General features: G+C 58.2%; 1 protein-coding gene across 16 annotated transcripts in view; it reads left to right on the top strand.

The window, feature by feature from the left end:
• Positions 1-19,840, top strand: part of PTPRN2 (protein tyrosine phosphatase receptor type N2) — a 1,018,236-nt gene that overhangs the window by 677,769 nt on the left and 320,627 nt on the right. The window lies entirely within an intron of this gene.

The raw sequence follows: 19,840 nt of genomic DNA on the forward strand, positions 1-19,840 counted from the left end.
CCACCAAGACCCAGGGTCCAGAGACATGGCCTTCCTCTGTGTGATGTGGGTGGGGTGCACGGAGGGGAGGAGAGAGGACCCCAAGGAAACCTGGTGCCACACTAAGACCTGGGGTTCCCCAGGAAACCCTGGTGTCTCACTCAGACCTGGGGCCCCCAGGAAACCCTGGGCCTGCACTCAGACCTGGGACCCCTCAGGAAACCCTCGTGTCTCACTCAGACCTGGGGCCCCCCGAGGAAACCCTGGGCCTGCACTCCAACCTGGGGCCCCTCAGGAAACCGTGGTGTCTCACTCAGACCTGGGCCCCCCCCGCCCGAGGAAACCCTGGGGCTACACTCAGATCTCAGGTCCCTCCAGGGACTGTGGCATCCTACATCTTCCTCTTCGGGTAAAGGTGAGTGAGACCTCCCAGGGCAGTGAGGCCTGTTTCAGAACATCCTCCTCCTGGAGGCTGCCAAGATGCCTGTTCCTAGAGCTTCTGGCAACTCCCAGAGGCTCCCCCCTCCCACGACACCATGCTGGCACTGTCCCCAAGTGGCCACTGACAACCTCCCAGCAGCTGTTCGGACATTCCCTCTTAGAAAGTCCTCAGCCCTGGGGTGTGGGGGCCGTGTGAGGCCCCTTAGAGCACCACTCCCTCTGCCCCCGAGCCATCCTCACTCCTGGGGGGCCGTGTGGCCTCTCCCAGCCCCACTCATGAGTCGCTGGTCTTCCCGAGGCCACCCCGGGGACATGGTAGGTGCTGATCGCCCATCCGCCTGGCTTGGCGTCTGCACGTCTTCCTGGGAGAAACATCTTCTAGGGCCCTTTGCCCATGTGAGGAGCTGCCAAGGAAATGGATTGTTTGTGGTGGTGTTAGTATCTAACTGTGATGTTTTTCTAAGGAAAGGGATAATTTGCATAGGAAAAAATTCGTGAGGCTTTAGACACACCCACCCATCCTGTCTCCAGGCTCTGTCCTGGGACCCCTGCTGGTTCATTCAGTCTCCATGCGGGGAGTTCCCTTCCAGAAGAGTGGCCCGTCACCTCCGCCTCACCTCGGGGCCAGCAGAAATAGCAGGGGTTGGTTCCCAACCAGAGACCAAGAATGAAACAGGGCTTGGATGAGCGCCCCAGCACCCAGTCCACGGCCCAGGGCGTTGAGCCTCTCAGAGAGGACCACAGTGTTGGCCAGGATTCATGAATTCTGACAGCATCCGAGGAGCTGCAGCCTCCCCAGACCGAGACCGCCAGGAAAACGAGGCTGCTGCAGTGGCTGCTGCCAAGGCCGAGCTGCCCTGCTGACCCTCTGCAGCCCGTGCCCACCAGGGTGGGGCTCAGCCCCTTCTGACCCTAGGCCTGAGGTGCTGCCATCGCTGCGGCCACCAGGGGTCACACGTGCTCGCCTCTGGCACAGGCCACGCCCGTGATCAGGGCTGCACCCCCAGGAGGTGCCAGGTTGTGGGATGTAGAGGATGCAGGTGGGGGTGTGAAGAAGAGCTGGAGAGAGGCCTCGGAAGTGCCTGGAAGCATCTGCCTTCGGAATCACCCTGTCTGCTGGAATTGAGACCAGTAAAGGCCCCGGGGAAGGGGTGCCAGTGATGACTCATTTTCTAATATTGGGTCTGAATTGCAGCTTCCGCTGCCACCGCTTCAGAAAGATGCCATTGGGCCCGGAGCAAGGCTATCAGAAACTGCTGATAGGGTTCCTCCTGCCGTGAATACGGTGGCTGATGGGAGGAAGCCCTCGTGCGCTCCCTTGGCGCCCACGGAATGCCTGGAAACTCTCCAGGTTTCTCTTGTTTGAAGAACGAGCCCCCGAGAGGCTTCCCGGACAGTACAGTCTGGACCATGTCCAAGCCCTTTAGGAAAACTCTGCAGCAAAATTCAGCGTTTCCAAAATAGTGATGTCAGGGTGACCCGTGACACAGCCTGGGCTCTTCCTCCCAGGACAGTTCCCACACGGGTGCCAGACCATGCAGCCCCCAGGGCGTCTGTTTGCCGTGTGTGAGCACGAGTGTGCATGTGTGTCTGCGTGTGTGTGAGCACGAATGCTTGTGTGTCTGCATGTGTGTGATAACATGTGTGGGTGTCTGCGTGTCTGTGCATGAGCACGAGCGTGCATGTGTCTGCGTGTGTGTGCACTAGTGTGTGTGTCTGCATGTCTGTGTGCATGAACATGAGTGTGCTTGTGTGCGTGTGTCTGTGTGCATGAGCACTTATGTGTCTGCATGTGTGTGTGCTTGAGCATACGTGTGTGTGTGTCTGCCTGTGTCTGTGTGTGCACTAGTGTGCATGTGTCTGCATGGGTCTGTGTACGTGAGAACGAGTGTGTGTCTGCATGTGTCCGTGCGTGCGTATGCACGGTGTGTCTGCCTCTGCATGTTTGTGCATGTGCCTGGGTTACTCTGCTACCTGCCAGCAAACCCCAGCCCTGCCTTGTGCTGCTGGGTGGCACAGCCTTCTCTGTCCCCCTCCACTTCTTCCCAGACCCTGGAGCTGTCTGTGGAGCAAGTAGGAAGTTCCCCTACTGGTGAGAGGCCGTGCAGGGGACCCTGAAGCTTTGCTGAAATGAAAGTTCTAGTTAAGGGAAATAGGAGCTTCCTTGTGAACATGGTTGGTAGGAGGAGGGCACCGTGGCTGGGGCCACCTCGACAAGCAGAGGCAGGATGGGAGTGGGGCAGGGCAGAGGGAGTGGGGCTGGGGGGGCTGTGGCAGGGGAGTTGTGGGAGCAGGGGAGAGGGGGCAGGAGGGGACAGAAGGCTGGAGGATGGGTCAGGTGCAGGGGGGTCTTGTCCACTTCACCTCCTTGTGTCACGTTGAACGTGGGCTGAAAGGTGGGCAAGGCCAAGTGGAGCACTTTGTAGCCCAGACTTAGGGGCTGTGATCTGATTTGCAGACCATGGGCAGCCATGGAGTGTTGAGGGTGAAGGGAGCAGCCTGCCCAGTTGTGGCAGGGGAAATTGAGAGGAAGGCCAGAGGCAGGCTGAGGGCCGCTTCGGCACCTTCTGTAGGACACGGCTGGAGCTCGGCAGGGCAGCAGACAGGCCCGTGAATTGATGACAAGCTATGTGACGAGCCGCCTCGGACTGTGCCTGGCCTGGGCCGCCTCACTCCCCCGTGCCCCGAGAGCTCTTCCCAAGGCTGCTCAGTGTCCTGGGACTTGACTGGAGTTGTGGGAGACCCAGAGCCAGCAAAGCCAGGGAGGACAGGAAACAATTTCCCTGACACCCCTCTTGTGCATAGCTGGGCATCCTTCTTCCTCTCTGCTTCCTGCCCCTCTTCCCTGCCAGGTGCCCCTGCTGACCTGTGCCCCCACTGAGAGGCCGAGAGCCGCGCTCTCCCCAGGACCCAAAAGCAGGGCCTTCCACACATCCCAGAGACCACCTCGGGGAATTCCGCCCCAGGTCCGCGCTTTCTCCTCCCAGCCCCACACGACAAGACCCTGCAGACACTCCCCCCATGTGTGTCCTTGGCACATGTCAGAGGAAACCTGGGGGCATGGCCCTCCGAAGGGTTTCTCCAGGGCAGTGAGCAAACTGGGACGTATTTCCTATCCGGAGCCCCTGAGCAAGCCAGCGCCGGGCGGCTTGCTTTCATGTTGCACGTTCATTTATTCAGCAGATACTGCTCAGCACTTGCTAGTGGTGGAAACATTTGGTGGATAAAAGAGAGATGGTTGGAGCAACAGCCTCCCACAGGCAGGGGGGATGCAGGACTTCAGGGCAGGCAAGGGGCTGGGTCAGAGGGAGCAGGGGGAGGTCTCAGTGCAAATGTAGTTGAGAACCCAGGTCTACGGAGCCAATAGACAGGTGTGGGACACATGCGGCCACTGCCAGTTCCCCTGTTCCGTGGCCACGAGCTTTGTGGCTTCAGTGCAGAGAGAAAAGGGTCCCAGGAATACAGTACAAGCACCACCTGGGAAACGAGTGGTCCCAGTGAGAGGAGGCAACCAGTGGACACGGGTGGCCCTGGAAGGGGAGTGGGGGACCGTAACAGGCAGCAGCAAACACAGCTCACACAGCAAGCACCCATCACTCCCTCTGCCACACCAGGAAGCTGAGGAAACTCTCAGGGACCCAAGCAGAGCAGAGGAGGGGATGCTCCGCAGAGGGACACGTGGTCTGGGGGCCTCGGGGGTCTCTGTGCCCTCCACCTGCCACCTGCAGGATACAGCCTGCCCCAACTGGACGGGCAGCCTGGGTGGAAGAGCGCCCCTCAGTGCTTAGTTACTGGGACACCAAGGAGCCTGTCAAGTGCCAGGATGCAGGCATGTGGGCATTGAGCAGGGGAAATAGCTGTGAGGACACAGCCTGGGGAAGGCACTGAGTATGCGTGTGGGGGAGGTGCTGGGCATGCCTGTATCAGGAGGTGCTGGGTGTGTTGGGGGGGGAGGTGCTGGGCATGCCTGTGTCAGGAGGTGCTGGGTGTGTGTGGGGGGCGGGTACTGGGCATGCCTGTGTCAGGAGGTGCTGGGTGTGTGTGTGTGTGGGAAGGCACTGAGTATGTGTGTGTGTGAGGTGCTGGGCATGCCTGTATCAGGAGGTGCTGGGTATGTGTGTGGGGGGGGAGGTGCTGGGTGTGTGTGTGTGTGGTGCTGGGCATGCCTGTGTCAGGAGGTGCTGGGTATGTGTGTGGGGGGGAGGTGCTGGGTGTGTGTGTGTGGGGGGGGTACTGGGCATGCCTGTATCAGGAGGTGCTGGGTGTATGTGTGTGTGTGTGTGTGTGAGGTGCTGGGCATGCCTGTGTCAGGAGGTGCTGGGTGTGTGTGGGGGGGGAGGTGCTGTGTGTATGTGTGTGTGTGGTGCTGGGTATGCCTGTATCAGGAGGTGCTGGGTGTGTGTGTGGGGGGAGGTGCTGTGTGTGTGTGTGTGTGTGTGTGTGTGTGGTGCTGGGCATGCCTGTGTCAGGAGGTATTGGGTGTGTGTGTGTGTGTGAGGTGCTGGGCATGCCTGTGTCAGGAGGTGTTGGGTGTGTGTGTGTGTGAGGTGCTGGGCATGCCTGTGTCAGGAGGTGTTGGGTGTGTGTGTGTGTGTGGTGTGTGAGGTGCTGGGCATGCCTGTATCAGGAGGTGCTGGGTGTGTGTGTGTGTGTGTGTGTGTGAGAGAGGTGCTGGGCATGCCTGTGTCAGGAGGTGTTGGGTGTGTGGGGGGGGAGGTGCTGGGCATGCCTGTGTCAGGAGGTGCTGGGGGGGGGAGGTGCTGTGTGTGTGTGTGTGTGTGTGTGTGTGTGTGTGTGAGGTGCTGGGCATGCCTGTGTCAGGAGGTGCTGGGTATGTGTGTGGGGGGGGGGAGGTGCTGGGTGTGTGTGTGTGTGTGTGTGTGGTGCTGGGCATGCCTGTATCAGGAGGTGCTGGGTGTGTGTGTGTGTGTGTGTGTGGTGCTGGGCATGCCTGTGTCAGGAGGTGCTTGGGTGTGTGTGTGTCGGAGGTGCTGGGCATGGCTGTGTCAGGAGGCGCTGGGTGTGTGTGTGTGTGGGAGGTGCTGGGTGTGTGTGTGTGTGTGTGTGTGGTGCTGGGCATGCCTGTATCAGGAGGTGCTGGGTGTGTGTGTGTGGAGGGGAGGTGCTGGGCATGCCTGTGTCAGGAGGTGCTGGGTGTGTGTGTGTGTGTGTGTGAGGTGCTGGGCATGCCTGTGTCAGGAGGTGCTGGGTGTGTGTGTGTGTGTGAGGTGCTGGGCATGCCTGTGTCAGGAGGTGCTGGGTATGTATGTGTGTGTGTGAGGTGCTGGGCATGCCTGTGTCAGGAGGTGCGGGGTGTGTGTGTGGGGGAGGTGTTGGGTGTGTATGGGGGGGAGGTGCGTGTGTGTGGGAGGTACTGGGTGTATGTGTGGGAGGTGCTGGGTGTGTGTGTGGGAGGCACTGAGTATGTGTGTCTGGGAGGTGTTGGGTATGTGTGTGTGGGAGGTGCTGGGTGTGTGTGTGTGGGAGATGCTGGGTGTGTGGGGGGGGAAATGCTGGGTGTGTGGGGGGGGAGATGCTGGGTGTGTGTGCAGGGGAGGTGCTGGGTGTGTGTGGGAGGCGTTGGGTATGTGTGTGTGGGAGGTGCTGGATGTGTGTGTGGCAGGCACTGGGTGTGTGTGTTTGTGGGAGGTGTTGGGTATGTGTGTGTGGGAGGTGCTGGGTGTGTGTGGGGGGGAGGCGCTGGGTGTGTGTTTGTGGGAGGTGTTGGGTCTATGTGTGTGTGTGGGAGGCACTGAGTATGTGTGTGTGGGAGGCATTGGGTATGTGTGTGGGGGAGATGCTGGGTGTGTGTGGGGGAGACACTGGGTGTGTGTGGGGGGGAGGCGTTGGGTATGTGTGTGTGGGAGGTGCTGGGTGTGTGTCGGGGGAGGCGCTGGGTGTGTGTGTGTGGGAGGTGTTGGGTATATGTGTGTGTGTGGGAGGCACTGAGTATGTGTGTGTGGGAGGCGTTGGGTATGTGTGTGGGGGAGGTGCTGGGTGTGTGTGTGGGAGGCACTAGGTGTGTGTGTGTGTGGGAGGCATTGGGTATGTGTGTGGGGGAGGTGCTGGGTGTGTGTGTGTGGGAGGCGCTGGGTGTGTGTGTGTGGGAGGTGCTGGGTGTGTATGGGAGGCACTGGGTGTGTGTGTGGGAGGCACTGAGTCTGTGTGTGTGGGAGGTGCTGGGTGTGTGTGTGGGAGGTGCTGGGTGTGTGTGGGGGAGGTGCTGGATGTGTGTGGGGGGAGGCGCTGGGTGTGTGTGTGTGGGAGGTGCTGGGTATGAGTGTAGGATGGTGCTGGTTCTCATCTGTGGGAGGGACTGGGCAATGGGGGAATCTGAAGTCTTTGATGCTTTATGAAGAGTTTATAGGGCCAACATCCCAAGGAAATCAGCAGCTTATACATGGAGAGCTCCTTTTAAGAAAGAATGAGAATTTACAAAGAACTCAAACAGATTTACAAGAAAAAAAATAAACAAGCATATTGAAAAATGGGCAAAGGATATGAACAGACACTTTACAAAAGAAGACATACATGAGGCCAACAAACATGAAAAAATGCTCATCATCACTGGTCATCAGAGAAATGCAAATCAAAACTACATTGAGATGCCATCTCATGCCAGTTAGAATGGCGATCATTAAAAAATCCGAAGACAACAGATGCTGGAGAGGATGTGGAGAAATAGGAACACTTTTACACTGTTGGTGGGAGCGTAAATTAGTTCAACCATTGTGGAAGACAGTGTGGCGATTCCTCAAGGCCTTAGAAATAGAAATTCCATTTGAACCAGCAATCCCATTACTGGGTATATATCCAAAGGACTATAAATCGTTCTACTGTAAGGACACATGCACACGAATGTTCATTGCAGTACTGTTTACAATAGCAAAGACCTGAAACCAACCCAAATGCCCATCGATGATAGACTGGATTGGGAAAATGTGACACATATACACCATGGAATATTATGCAGCAATCAAAAATGATGAGTTCGTGTTGTTTATAAAGACATGGATGAATCTGGAGAACAGCATTCTCAGCAAACTGACACAAGAACAGAAAATGAAATACCGCATATTCTCACTCATAGGCGGGTGATGAACAATGAGAACACATGGACACAGGGAAGGGAGTACTACACACTGGGGTCTATTGTACCTATGCAGCTATCTGGCATGTTCTGCACATGTACCCCAAAACCTGAAATGCAATTAAAAAAAAAAAAAAAAGAACAAGGTGATGTTGAAGATGAGGCCGATAGTGGCAGAAGACCCACATTACCTTTCAGGGGAAACGGTAACCTTGTTTACATCCTAATGGGAGAGGACGGGGGTTCACAGCAGTAGCCAACACCACCGTCTCAGCTGGTTCAGCTTACGTAATTCTGGCTGGAAAATGAAGTTTAGCACTTTCCGCTCCATCGGTGCCAAAGCCATTGCACCCAGCTGAGCTGCCGACAAGAGCAGAGCTTTCAGTGGACACTTTTAACAAGTGGAATCAAGATCCTGAAGCATTTCCCTGAAGAACTGCAGCAGGAGAGGAAATGTGGCTTTACCGGCACCATCCAGAAGACCACGCACCAGCATGGCAGTGGCTGCCGGCAGGTGTGGGTGGGGGTCCCATCGAAGCCACAGCAGAGTGGTCAGGGCTGAAGGTCGTGATGGTAGATGTTGGGACGCTCGAGGTTGACTTTCTGGAGGGGCCAAAGAACAGCAGCATCTGCTCATTAGCAAGTGTTTTGAGAAAGTTGGTCCAAAGTGTAGCAGAGACATGCCTGGGAGGCTTCACCAGAGAGCGCTCCTCCGCCAGCACAGTGCTGCCCTCACCCCCTCATCAAATGCGGACGGTTCCACACGCGTTCCACCGGGAAGCCACCGGACACCCCCTTACAGTCCAGATTCCACTCCTCACTTCTCTTTGTTTCCTGATCTTAAAATGTTTTCAAAGGGCACCCATTTTTCTTTAGATAGTAACGTGGAAAAGACTACATCGATGTGGCTAAATTGCTGAGGTCCCTTGGGAATGGAATAAACGGCGGGTTTGATCCCTTGTAGAAGTGTCTTGGCCTTGATGGAGCTTATGTTGAAAACTAAGGTTTATATTTTTATTTTTACCTTTTAACTCACTTCTCTGGTGAACTTTTAGTCCCCTTATATTTGTCCACTGAGGAAAAATATAAACTTTGTCTTTACTTTGGCGCTAAGTGTCACTCTGTCATTTTATATGCAAGGGACAAGCGAGTGGCTTGGAGTCCGCAGACTTCCCAGCGAGCCTCCAGGCGTCCGGAGTCGGGAGGCCCATGCCGAGAGGCTGCACAAGTGCTCAGCACACTTGGGGCCCCGGCAAAGTTGGGGTACCAGGAAAGATGTGAAGAAAGACCTTGATGTTTTCTTAAAGAAAACACCTCGACATGCAGGGGAGCACCAGCGATTTGACTTGCTCACGCTCATTTTAGTTCGTAGTACTTACAGATTTGGAGTTCTCCGTGTCAGCGTGTTTCACGACGTCGGGAAGTCGTTATCCCACTGGCCTTTATGCATCTTCATCTGGTTCTACATGGAACTGAGTCCCCAAACGACCATGGTGATGCAATGATAGAGGGCATGGGATGGGAGGCCTGGCTTCACCGCTGGTGCCAGGCAATGCCGAATGGGTTGTGTGACCTTGCTGGCCTTGGGTTCTCCAAGCCTGAGGTGGCATCTCAGATGATCAGGCAGAATTTTCCAGGTCCAGCAGTTCCCAGTAACCAGCCATGCATGGTCCGGAGTGCACTGCCCAGAGCAAGCTCACAATACAGCCAAGAACAACCTGTGTTGAGTGGATGGGCAGGTGGGCAGGTGGGTGAGGGGGCAGTGAGCAAAGGAAGGTGGGCCCCTCATCTTGTGGGCTCAGGGAAGGAGTGAGCAGGGGAAGGTGGGCCCCTCATCTTGTGGGCTCAGGGAAGGAGTGAGCAGGGGAAGGTGGGCCCCTCATCTTGTGGGCTCAGGGAGGGAGTGAGCAGGGGAAGGTGGACCCCTCATCTTGTGGGCTCAGGGAGGGAGTGAGCAGGGGAAGGTGGACCCTTCATCTTGTGGGCTCAGGGAAGGAGTGAGCAGGGGAAGGTGGACCCCTCATCTTGTGGGCTCAGGGAAGGAGTGAGCAGGGGAAGGTGGGGCCCTCATCTTGTGGGCTCAGGAAAGGAGTGAGCTGGGGAAGGTGGACCCCTCATCTTGTGGGCTCAGGGAGGGAGTGAGCAAGGGAAGGTGGGCCCCTCATCTTGTGGGCTCAGGGAAGGAGTGAGCAGGGGAAGGTGGACCCCTCATCTTGTGGGCTCAGGGAGGGAGTGAGCAAGGGAAGGCGGGGCCCCTCATCTCGTGGTCTGAGTTCTCTGCCTGGCCAGTCGTCGGGCTGGAGATGTGCTGGACCTTTTCCTCTGTTTGCCACACCTTCTTCCCTTTAAAACATTTAACCAGTTATTGTCATTGGTAGTTGTGCTAAATTAAAGTAGGAGTAGGGAGGACTTGGGGAAGGCAGTGCAGCCCTGACACCCTCAGGTGTCAGCTTCCTCCCAGCGCAGTTTTCATCCAGAGGCCAGGGCCGTGAGCTGCTGCCCTGCAGAGATCCAATGTCCTGGCATCCTGAGTCCATCAATGAGATGATGGAAACCAGCTCAGACGGGAAAACTCATCACCCGCCAAACTACAGGCCTGGGGCTGCCTGCAGAGAGCCCCGTTCAAATGGGCTGGCCAAGCCCCAGCCCACTGCCTGGATGAGAGGCGTGTGGCAGGGCTGTCGGAGCCATCGGGAAAAGACCCTTCCTGCACCTGGGCTTAGGATAACTGTGTCTGGACCCGCCGCCCACTCCCCACTCGTGGGAACTGTTTTGGGTCCTTTCTAAGGTGCACATGGGCCTCTTGCTCAGGATACAGGCAGGCTTTCCCTGAGGACTCAGGTGGTCCTACCTGCAGCAGTGAGTCAGTTCCCAGGCTCAGGAGGCCTGCTGTGCGGAGGAAGCCTGGGCAGCTAGAGCTGGAGCTGGCACTGTGCCCCATTCCTGCTCTTGTGGACTCTAGGGGCATGCTGGGCCCAGGGGCACCTACCCACATCTCCGCCCTTCGCTTATGGGCTGTGGATTCCAATCCAAGGACCAGCTCCTCAGGCCTGTGCAGAAAGAAAGAGAAGGAGGCTCCCAGGACTGGATTCCGAGAGGGACCCTCACTCTTTCTGCCTGAATGAACACTAATGCATAGACTTGAGGTTTACTCATGTTGATTTATGTGAATCTAGCTCACTCTTTATGCCTCTGACATCACCCTTCTGTCTGAATCCAAGTCAGGTTTATGCATCGCCCCAGCAAGGACGGCCCCAGAGTGTCACGGGCAGGGTGGTGGCTACGCATCTCCGGGGACAGAGGCTGCTTCTGAGGTGCAGACCCTGAGCTGGGTGCAGACCCTGAGCTCCCCACTCACGCTGGTGCCCTGGGGAGGATGCTTGCTGGCCTTAGCCCCGCCTCTGTGGATGTCTGTCCTGCAGACCTGTGGTGTCATGGCAAGGACAGAGAGACACGTGCTGTTTAGAGTAGCAGGTCATGAGCACTATGTGTGTGTGTACATGCACATGTGTATGTGTATACATGAGAGCACACATGTGTGTGATCATGCGTGTGCACGTGTGTGCACATATGGACATGTGCTTGTTCATGTGCATGTGTGTCCATATAAACAGGTATGTGATCATGCAGTTCATGTGTGTACCTATGGACATGTGTGATCATGTGGTGTGTGCATATGTATACAATTCTGCATGCGTGTATGTGTATTCACATGTGTAGTTGGATATGCATGTGTGTTTGTGTGAATGTGGAATGGCATTTTCTGCTCACTGACTCTTAATTTATAAAGCAAATACCCAGCAGGCTGGATGCAATTTGAGCCCCACTCATGGCGAAGTGTAGAAAGGGGCCGACCACTTCCCTTTACAGAACCCGGGCCTCACTGGAGCGGAGCTTGAATGGAAGGAAAAGAAGTGGCCAGGGAGCATTCACTGTCATCTGCCCAGACCTGCCGAGAGTGCGCATGCACAGCAAGGGAAAGGTCCTTGTTTGAAGCAGGAGAGCACATGCGGCTGTCGGAAGTGGTGCGGTGAGGGTGCAGGAGGCCGGGGAGCATCCATCAGTCACCGCAACGCAGCGGCGAGGTCACAGAGTGGAGGGTGTGCTGTCTGCTGGGAGGGCACCGGGCTCTGGGGCCTTTGTCGTGTTAACTGTCCACCCCACACTCCCCTGTCTGCTCCTCTGACCATAACAGCTTCTGGAGGCCAGGAACTGTGGCCAGGCTGGCACTAGTGACATCAGGACCTGGGGTTGCAGCCCTTGGAGGGCCCATTCACCTGACTCTGAGCCACAGGCAAATGCCACACAAAACCCATGGCTCGTCTTGCACACAGAGACCACTGGAAATGCAGATCAGGCTGCATGAACTCATCTCCACTGGGAAGACAACCCAGGAGACAGCAGATCCTCCTGGCACCTGCCAAGGGCCTCCACCACCCTCCCGGTACCTCCAACCCGCCTGATTCCCCTCCCCATCCCCACAGGCTCAGAGCAGTCAGATCAGCTTTCCAGGGTCCGTGTTGGCCCCACAGTAAGTGTCCTGCTTACAAGCTGAAGCCGAGACGGACTTGTGCACACATGAGGATGAGTGTCTCTGCAGTTTAGGTGAGGTGGGGCTGCCCACCTCCAGGACCCATGACTAGTAGCAGAGCTGAGATTCGAACTCAGGTAACAGATCAGTTAGGAACCAGTGGGATGCTCAGCATGGAGAAGCCAATTCCTCGTTCATCCCCCGGTGTAGGACTGGGGAATGCGTCGCTGGGCAGTTCCGACCTGCAGCCTCTGGGGCCACCCCGGCAGTGCCCAGCTCCCGTCTCACACAGGGGCCCACATTTTCCAGCAGTGGCACTTGGGAAGGAGCCTGTGTGGGCCAGATCCAGGGAGTGCACAGCTCCCCTCCATTTTGCTGGCCAGTCAGCCCCCCTGCCCACCCAGCCACATATGCACACACAGCCGTATACCAGCCCCCCTGCCCACCCAGCCACATGCACACACACAGCCGTATACCAGCCCCGCTGCCCACCCAGCCACATACGCACACACAGCTGTGTGCCAGCCCCCCTGCCCACCCAGCCACACACACGCATACAGCTGTGTGCCCAGGAGGGGAGCACTTGGATTTGGGCCCATCTGGCACAGCCACGGGCTGGAGCTCAGAGACAGATCCTACCACGACACCCACACAGGTGCCTGTGAGCCTCGAGCCTCATGAAGGCGGGGGGCACAGGGAGGGCCTGAGACAGCGACGTTTTATGCAGGGCAGAAACTGCAGGTTCAGGCACAGAGGAGGGGCTGTCACCTGCCAGATGGTGCCTCCCTTGATGGCACTATCTTGAGGCCCTGGGTCTCAGACAAGCGCTGTGTCCTGAGACACCGACATCCACTCATGTTTGAGGGAGTATGACTTGAACCTGACCTCCTGCAGAGAGGCTGGAGCAGCTGCTTCCCAGCCCCAGGCTATGTTTCAACAGCTCACAGGTGCATACCACACACAGCCCCACCATGGCCACTCACCGTGGGCCAGACCCATGTGACAGCTTCCAGAGACACCCCAGGGTGATGGCCCCAGAACTTGAGGAAGTGACACAGATGATGTTGACCTTTGCGACCCCCACTGTCCTCCCAGTCTCACCCCCAACTCCTCCTCTGGCCCCATCAGAACCTCCTCCTGTGGGCCTGCAAAACCAGAGCCCAGGAGGGACGTCTGCCTATTACAGCTCGTGCCCTCCCGGGTGTTGGCATCCAAGGCCTCGGGATGGTCCCCGGCGGGCCTCAGGCTGGACTGGACCCTGGATGGGGGACCCAGTCACAGGCTCTGGACGGTGCCCAGTGAGCCTCAGGCCGGGCTGGACACTGTATGGGGGACCCAGTCACAGCCTCTGGATGGTGCCCAGTGGGGCTCGGGCCAGTGGACACTGAATGGGGGACCCAGTCACAGCCTCTGGACAGTGCCCGGTGGGCCTCGGGCCGGCTGGACCCTGGATGGGGGGACCCAGTCACAGGCTCTGGACGGTACCCGGTGGGCCTCGGGCCGGGCTGGATGCTGGATGGGGGGACCCAGTAACAGTCTCTGGATGGTGCCCGGTGAGCGTCGGGCCGGGGTGGACATTGGATGGGGGACCCAGTCACAGCCTCTGGGTGGTACCCAGTGGGCCTCGGGCCGGGCTGGACCCTGGATGGGGGGACCCAGTCATAGCCTCTGGAAGGTGCCCAGTGGGCCTCGGGCTGGGCTGGACCCTGGATGGGGGGACCCAGTCACAGCCTCTGGAAGGTGCCTGGTGAGCCTCGGGCTGGGCTGGACCCTGGATGGGGGACCCAGTCATACCTTGGGTGTCACAGCCCCTCAGAAGGAGCGGCGATGTTGGCGACTCAGCTTTTCTGCTATCGTATGAACAGCTTTCAAGTTCTTCTGGATAAGAACCACGTGGCCAGACAAAATCGCGCAGTTAACATCATCACGGCCGTGGCTTCAGGCTAGGCAGCACTTCGGGGCAGAATCACACATGCAGGGAAAATCTCCGGCCTGTATTCTGAGCTCAGGCTGCCAAGGCAATGTCCCGCAGACGAGGGGCTTAAAGAACAGGAGTGTATTTTCACACAGCCCTGAAGGCGGGAAGTCCGAGGTCCAGGCACCTCCCAAGGCCACTCCCCAGTCTGGGTGCCATCTTCATCTTCAGACGGTGCCACCACACGTGCCCGCCTGTCTGAGTCCGGGTACCCCTCGGATAAGGACACCCGTCCTGTTGGGTCAGGACACACCCACAGGAGCTTGTTTTACCTTCACTGGCTCTTTAAAGGCCCTGTCTCCAAGATGCCACACACTGAGGTCCTGGGGGTCAGGGCTGCCACATGAGCTTGGAGGCACAGTCAGCCCGTCCAGGGCCACTGAACCACCTCGCAGTCTTTGCCTGGCAGTGCCATTTAGAGAATTATATTTTCATTCTCACAGTTTTGAGTTGCTTTTTTTTTCTTTGAAAATGTCTTTAGTGTAAGGTTTCTTTGGCACAAATCTGGCCCAGCCGGGGTGTTTGGTGTTGACTGTGACGTCACACCCAGGGGTAGGAGGATGGGCCAGGAGTGGGCCTGGCAGGGGTCTCTGAGACGCGTCGCTGCCAGGCCAGCTGGGAAAGAGGGGAAAGCCTCGTTTCCACTCTGCACTGGGGCGTCGGGCAGCCCACCAGCTCCTAAGACCCATCAGGTAAGCAAAGGTTTGTGGCACAGCAGGCTGAGAGGGGTGTCGCTACCCTCCCGAAGATGCACTCCAGCTGCGTAAGGCAGAAGAATCCTGTCCAAAGTTTGAGCAGATTATACCCCAACCTTTTCAAGGCTCCAGACTACACATCCTGCCTCTGCTATAACATCGATCAGAGCACTTGGAGGATGCTGGTCCATATGGAACTGAATCCCCAAGTGTGTCTGGGGCCCCAGAGCCCGGGCACAGGAGGCACCGGCAGAACTCGAGCACAGATGGCACCGGGGGAGCCCGGGCACAGGTGGCACTGGCAGAACTCGAGCACAGGTGGCACCAGGGGAGCCTGGGCACAGGTGGCACTGGGGGAGCCCGGGCACAGGCAGCACCAGCAGAACTCGAGCACAGATTGCACCGGGGGAGCCCGGGCACAGGTGGCACCGGCAGAACTCGAACACAGGTGGCACCAGGGGAGCCTGGGCACAGGCAGCACCAGTGGAGCCCAGGCACAAGCAGCACCAGGGGAGCCCAGGCACAGGTGGTACCGGTGGAACTCGGGCACAGGTCTTGGGCCCAGGTGGCACCTGTGGAGCCCAGGCACAGGCGGCACTGGTGGAACTCGGGCACAGATCTCGGGCCCAGGTGGCACCTGTGGAGCCCAGGCACAGGCAGCACTGGCGGAACTCAGGCACAGGTCTCGGGCTTAGGTGGCACCTGTGGAGCCCGGGCACAGGTGGCACTGGTGGAACTCAGGCACAGGCAGCACCGGCGGAACTCAGGCACAAGTCTTGGGCACAGGCAGCACCTCCGGAACCCGGGCATAGGTGGCACTGGCGGAACTCGGGCATAGGTGGCACTGGTGGAACCTGGGCACAGGTGGCACCAGCAGAACTTGGGCACAGGTGGCACCTGCAGAACTTGGGCACAGGTGGCACCAGGGGAGCCCAGGCACAGGCAGCACCTGTGGAGCCCGGCACAGGCAGCACTGGCAGAACCTGGGCACCGGTGGCACTGGTGGAACTTGGGCACAGGTGGCACCTCCAGAGCCAGGGCATAGGCAGCACTGGCAGAACTTGGGCACAGGCAGCACCAGCGGATCCCGGGCACAGGTGGCACTGCTCCACTGGCCCAGCTCCTGTCCTTTCTTGTAACTTTGTCCACCAGGAGCCGCCTGCCTTGAGTCACAGCCTCCTTGCGGCACCGCCCGGGCTCTGGGTTTTCTGTGTGTCCATCCAAGTGGACAAGTGAATGCACCGTGAATGTCACTGTCCTCCTCCCCCCACCCCCCGTCTTTCAAGAAGCCGCTGTGACTTTAACAGCTGTCCTTGCGACTTCCCGCACACCATCGAGCTCGTGCTTCCCAGAGCTGGGTCTCTGCACGTGGTGTGAATGCTTCTAACGGCACCGCATGCTAATAAGAGGGCTTCGACTTTCCATTCACCCCGTAAGTGTTTGTAAGTCTCAGGACTGTGCTCGGCACTGGAAACCATTTCTAGAACGTGATTCTTGACCAGCCAAGCGTGTAGCAGTGGCCTCACTCTCGAGGCATTTTAAAGCAAGGTAACAAATATTTGTTGACCCGCTGGGAACCCCATCTGTCCTAAAAATAGAGATGAATATGAATGCTAAAAAGTCATGGATCCCAACCCCAGTTAGTAAATAATCAATGGAGAAATACACCACAGTTAAATAAGCCCTTGGCATATAGCAAATATGTTTTGCCGTATGAGCAGACATGTCACGTAAACAGAAATTCTGTTTTCAGAAGGCAATCCCCTCGCTGTGGGTGCCAGTATGTCAGGGAACTTCCTAGCAGGGGCACGTGAGCTAACGCCTGGGCTGAACTGTGCCCCACAAAGGTATGTCCAAATCCTGGCCCCAGCAGCTCAGGATGGGACCTTGAGTGCACGTAGACGGTTGGAGACACAGTTTGCTGGATGAAAAGGGCACCGTGCTGCAGGAGGTCGTCAGTGCAATGTGTCCCTGAGACAGGGAGGAGAGACTCCGAGGCACAGAGGGGAGCTGTCCGCATGGCTTGGAGGTGGGTGGTGGGGCGGGGGAAGCACACGTCTGTGAGCCAAGAGGAGGCTGGGAGTCAGGAATGGCCCCCTCGAGGCCCTACCCACGCTTCCCTCCCAGGTCTCTGAGCCCAGCCTGTGAGACCGCAGGTGCCTGTTGTTTCAAGCCCATCCGTCTGGAGTCCTCTGTTCAGGCTGCCCAGGAGCCTCACACGGCCAGGCTTTGAGTCCCGGGAGCACGTCTGCAGGTGGAGACCGGGAGGCTGCACGGGGATGCAGTGGCGGGGTCGTGCAAGACTCAGGGAGGGCGGGAGGCAGATGCCACGTGGCATCACCAGCTGCATGTTGCCCCTGGTGACGAAACACAGAAGCCACTGCCCACCAGGTGGAGTGCAGACTGAAGGCTCCTGGGCTCCTTGGCCAAGCTCCAGCTGAGGTGCTTCCAGTGCAATCCAGGCCCCTCATCCTCACACGAGTTCCCTGCAGAGGGCTTCTGTTCCATTGTTGCATAGATCCCACGTGTGTGAAAGGTGCAGGAATTTGGCACTTGGACCCGCAGGGCAGTGTCTCCGTGGAGCCAGCACACGCAGGGGGCCTCCTGAGCTGGCACATCCCTGGAGGCACCGCCTCTGCCGACGTCCTGTGCTGGCGTCCCCCATGGTGTCCACCGCACAGTGGGGTTCCTCTGCCAACCCCTGTGAGAAAGAGGAGGCCACCCAACTCCCCGCCTTGCCCAGCTCCTGGCTGGGCCGCGCTTCATCCTCCTTTTGGGTTTTAATCAACTTTGGGTCAGCCCGTCTGTGCCTGTTCTGGACTCCGGTCTTGACAACTACTGACGAATTGCCCGGTCAGTTCCATGAAAACATGGACATGGAAATGGGCCCGGCCAGCTGCCGCTGGCCTTCCCTGGTTTAGAGGGGCCGCGAATGCTGCAGTTTTGTTTTATTTAAACCATGTGTATTTGTGTAAATATAGGAAATAGTCTGCTTTCTGCCCACAGAGTAATTGTCTAGCTCGATCATCTAATTATCTCAACACGTTTAGGAGCAAGATATTAAGGCCCAGATCAGATATTAAAAGGCATTGTTACAGAACAGAAATGAGATTTGCATGGAGTGGTAGCTAGTTCCAGCGTGGGGACCCCTTCACACAGCAGTCAATTAGATACATGGACTCAGCTCAGAAACGTTCCTGTAGGAGAACAAAGATGAAAATTCATGACTACATCCAAATCCTGCCAACCCCGCCATTCCTTCTAAAAATGCAGTGCCACAAAGCTCCAGGGCGTGTCTGACGCTAGCAGAGACACAGCTCCTATGCGCGAATGCAGCCCAGCTGCAGAGAGGACGAAGGCCGTGGTGCGGGCTGTGGCGTGGGGTGGGCGGCTTCTCTGGGGACACATGGATGTCTCTGGAAACAGTCTTGGCTTGGGCACCACCCTCAACCATGTGTCCTCAGGTGGCCTGACTGTGGAGCCCTCGGAAATCCAGGGATGCAGAGATGGCGGGCTGGGGCATCAGGGGCTTGGGTCTGGGTCATTGCAAGTCTAGAGGCCCCCACCGCGGGCTGCTGTCCCATAGAGGGCTGTCCTCACTCTGCTCCACAGGAATCACAAGGCCACATGCCATCCTGGGGTCTGTGCTGCTTCGTGACATGGCCTTTGGGCGAAAGGCTACACTCAGCCTGCCTGGGGCTTCTGGAGGCCTCTTTCTGCAGGAATGTGGGTGGTGCCTGGGAGGCTCTCCCTGCAGAAGTGTGGGTGGTACCTGAGGGGGGAATCTCCCTGCAGAAGTGTGGGTGGTGCCCGGGGGGGGTCTCCCTGTGGATTGTGGGTGGTGCCCAGGGGAGTCTCCCTGTAGGGGAGTCTCCCTGTGGAGTATGGGTGGTGCCCGGGGGAGTTTTCCTGTGGAGTGTGGGTGGTGCCCGGGGGGGGGTGTCTCCCTGTGGAGTGTGGGTGGTGCCTGGGGGGGAGAGTATCCCTGTGAAGTGTGGGTGGTACCGGGGGGAGTCTCCCTGTGGAGTGTGGGTGGTGGCTGTGGGGGGAGTCTCCCTGTGGAGTGTGGGTGGTGGCCCGGGGGGAGTCTCCCTGTGGAGTGTGGGTGGTGTCCGGGGGAGTCTCCCTGTGGAGTGTGGGTGGTGGCTGTGGGGGGAGTCTCCCTGTGGAGTGTGGGTGATGTCCGGGGGAGTCTCCCTGTGGAGTGTGGGTGGTGCTCGAGGAGGGAGTCTCCCTGTGGAGTGTGGGTGGTGCCCAGGGGGAGTCTCCCTGTGGAGTGTGGGTGGTGCCCAGTGGGAGTCTCCTTGTGGAGTGTGGGTGGTGCCCGGGGGGGAGAGTATCCCTGTGAAGTGTGGGTGGTACCCGGGGGAGTCTCCCTGTGGAGTGTGGGTGGTGCCCAGTGGGGGAGTCTCCCTGTGGAGTGTGGGTGGTGGCCAGGGGGGGAGTCTCCCTGTGGAGTGTGGGTGGTGTCCGGGGGAGTCTCCCTGTGGAGTGTGGGTGGTGCTCGAGGAGGGAGTCTCCCTGTGGAGTGTGGGTGGTGCCCGGGGGGTCTCCCTGCAAGTGTGCACAGTATTTGGCAGGGTCTCCTGTAGGAGTGTGGGTGGTAGCTGGGGTCTGACTCAGAGAACCAGCAAAAGCAGTGTTTCCTGTCAGGCCCTCCGACAAAAGGCTCCCTTCCCTCCAAGGCTCTCTCAGACCCTCCATCTTCGCTGCCCGTCTGTTCCTGATCTGAGCTGGCATGGCCAGGCCTGCTGCGTGGGTGCACGCCTGGCGGACACTCCTGCTTTGTGGTTCCACCCCTGGGGCGGAGGTCAGGCCCACGGCTGCCCACATGTATTTCCCCAATGTCCAGTGCAGGCGCCTGCACACAGAGGTGGTGAGGCGCGCCTCGCCGGATGTGGAAGATGAGCCGTTATGGATGGGCACGTGGCGCGCATCGGGGAAGGCTCCAGGAGCTTCTCCACGTTAACTTTGCTGCTCCTCAGGTGCAGGCCCCAGAGATGGATCTGATTGTCATCCCAGATGAGGAAATTGAGGTCGGGTGGATGACTCAGGAGGAGGCGTGACTCACCCGTGGTCACTGGCGGGTATGGGAGTGTCACCTGGGATGGGTAGGAGCAGCCACAGGT

The sequence above is a fragment of the Callithrix jacchus genome, chromosome 11 (genome assembly GCF_049354715.1).
Source record: "Callithrix jacchus isolate 240 chromosome 11, calJac240_pri, whole genome shotgun sequence".
In the NCBI taxonomy this organism is placed as follows: domain Eukaryota; kingdom Metazoa; phylum Chordata; class Mammalia; order Primates; family Cebidae; genus Callithrix; species Callithrix jacchus.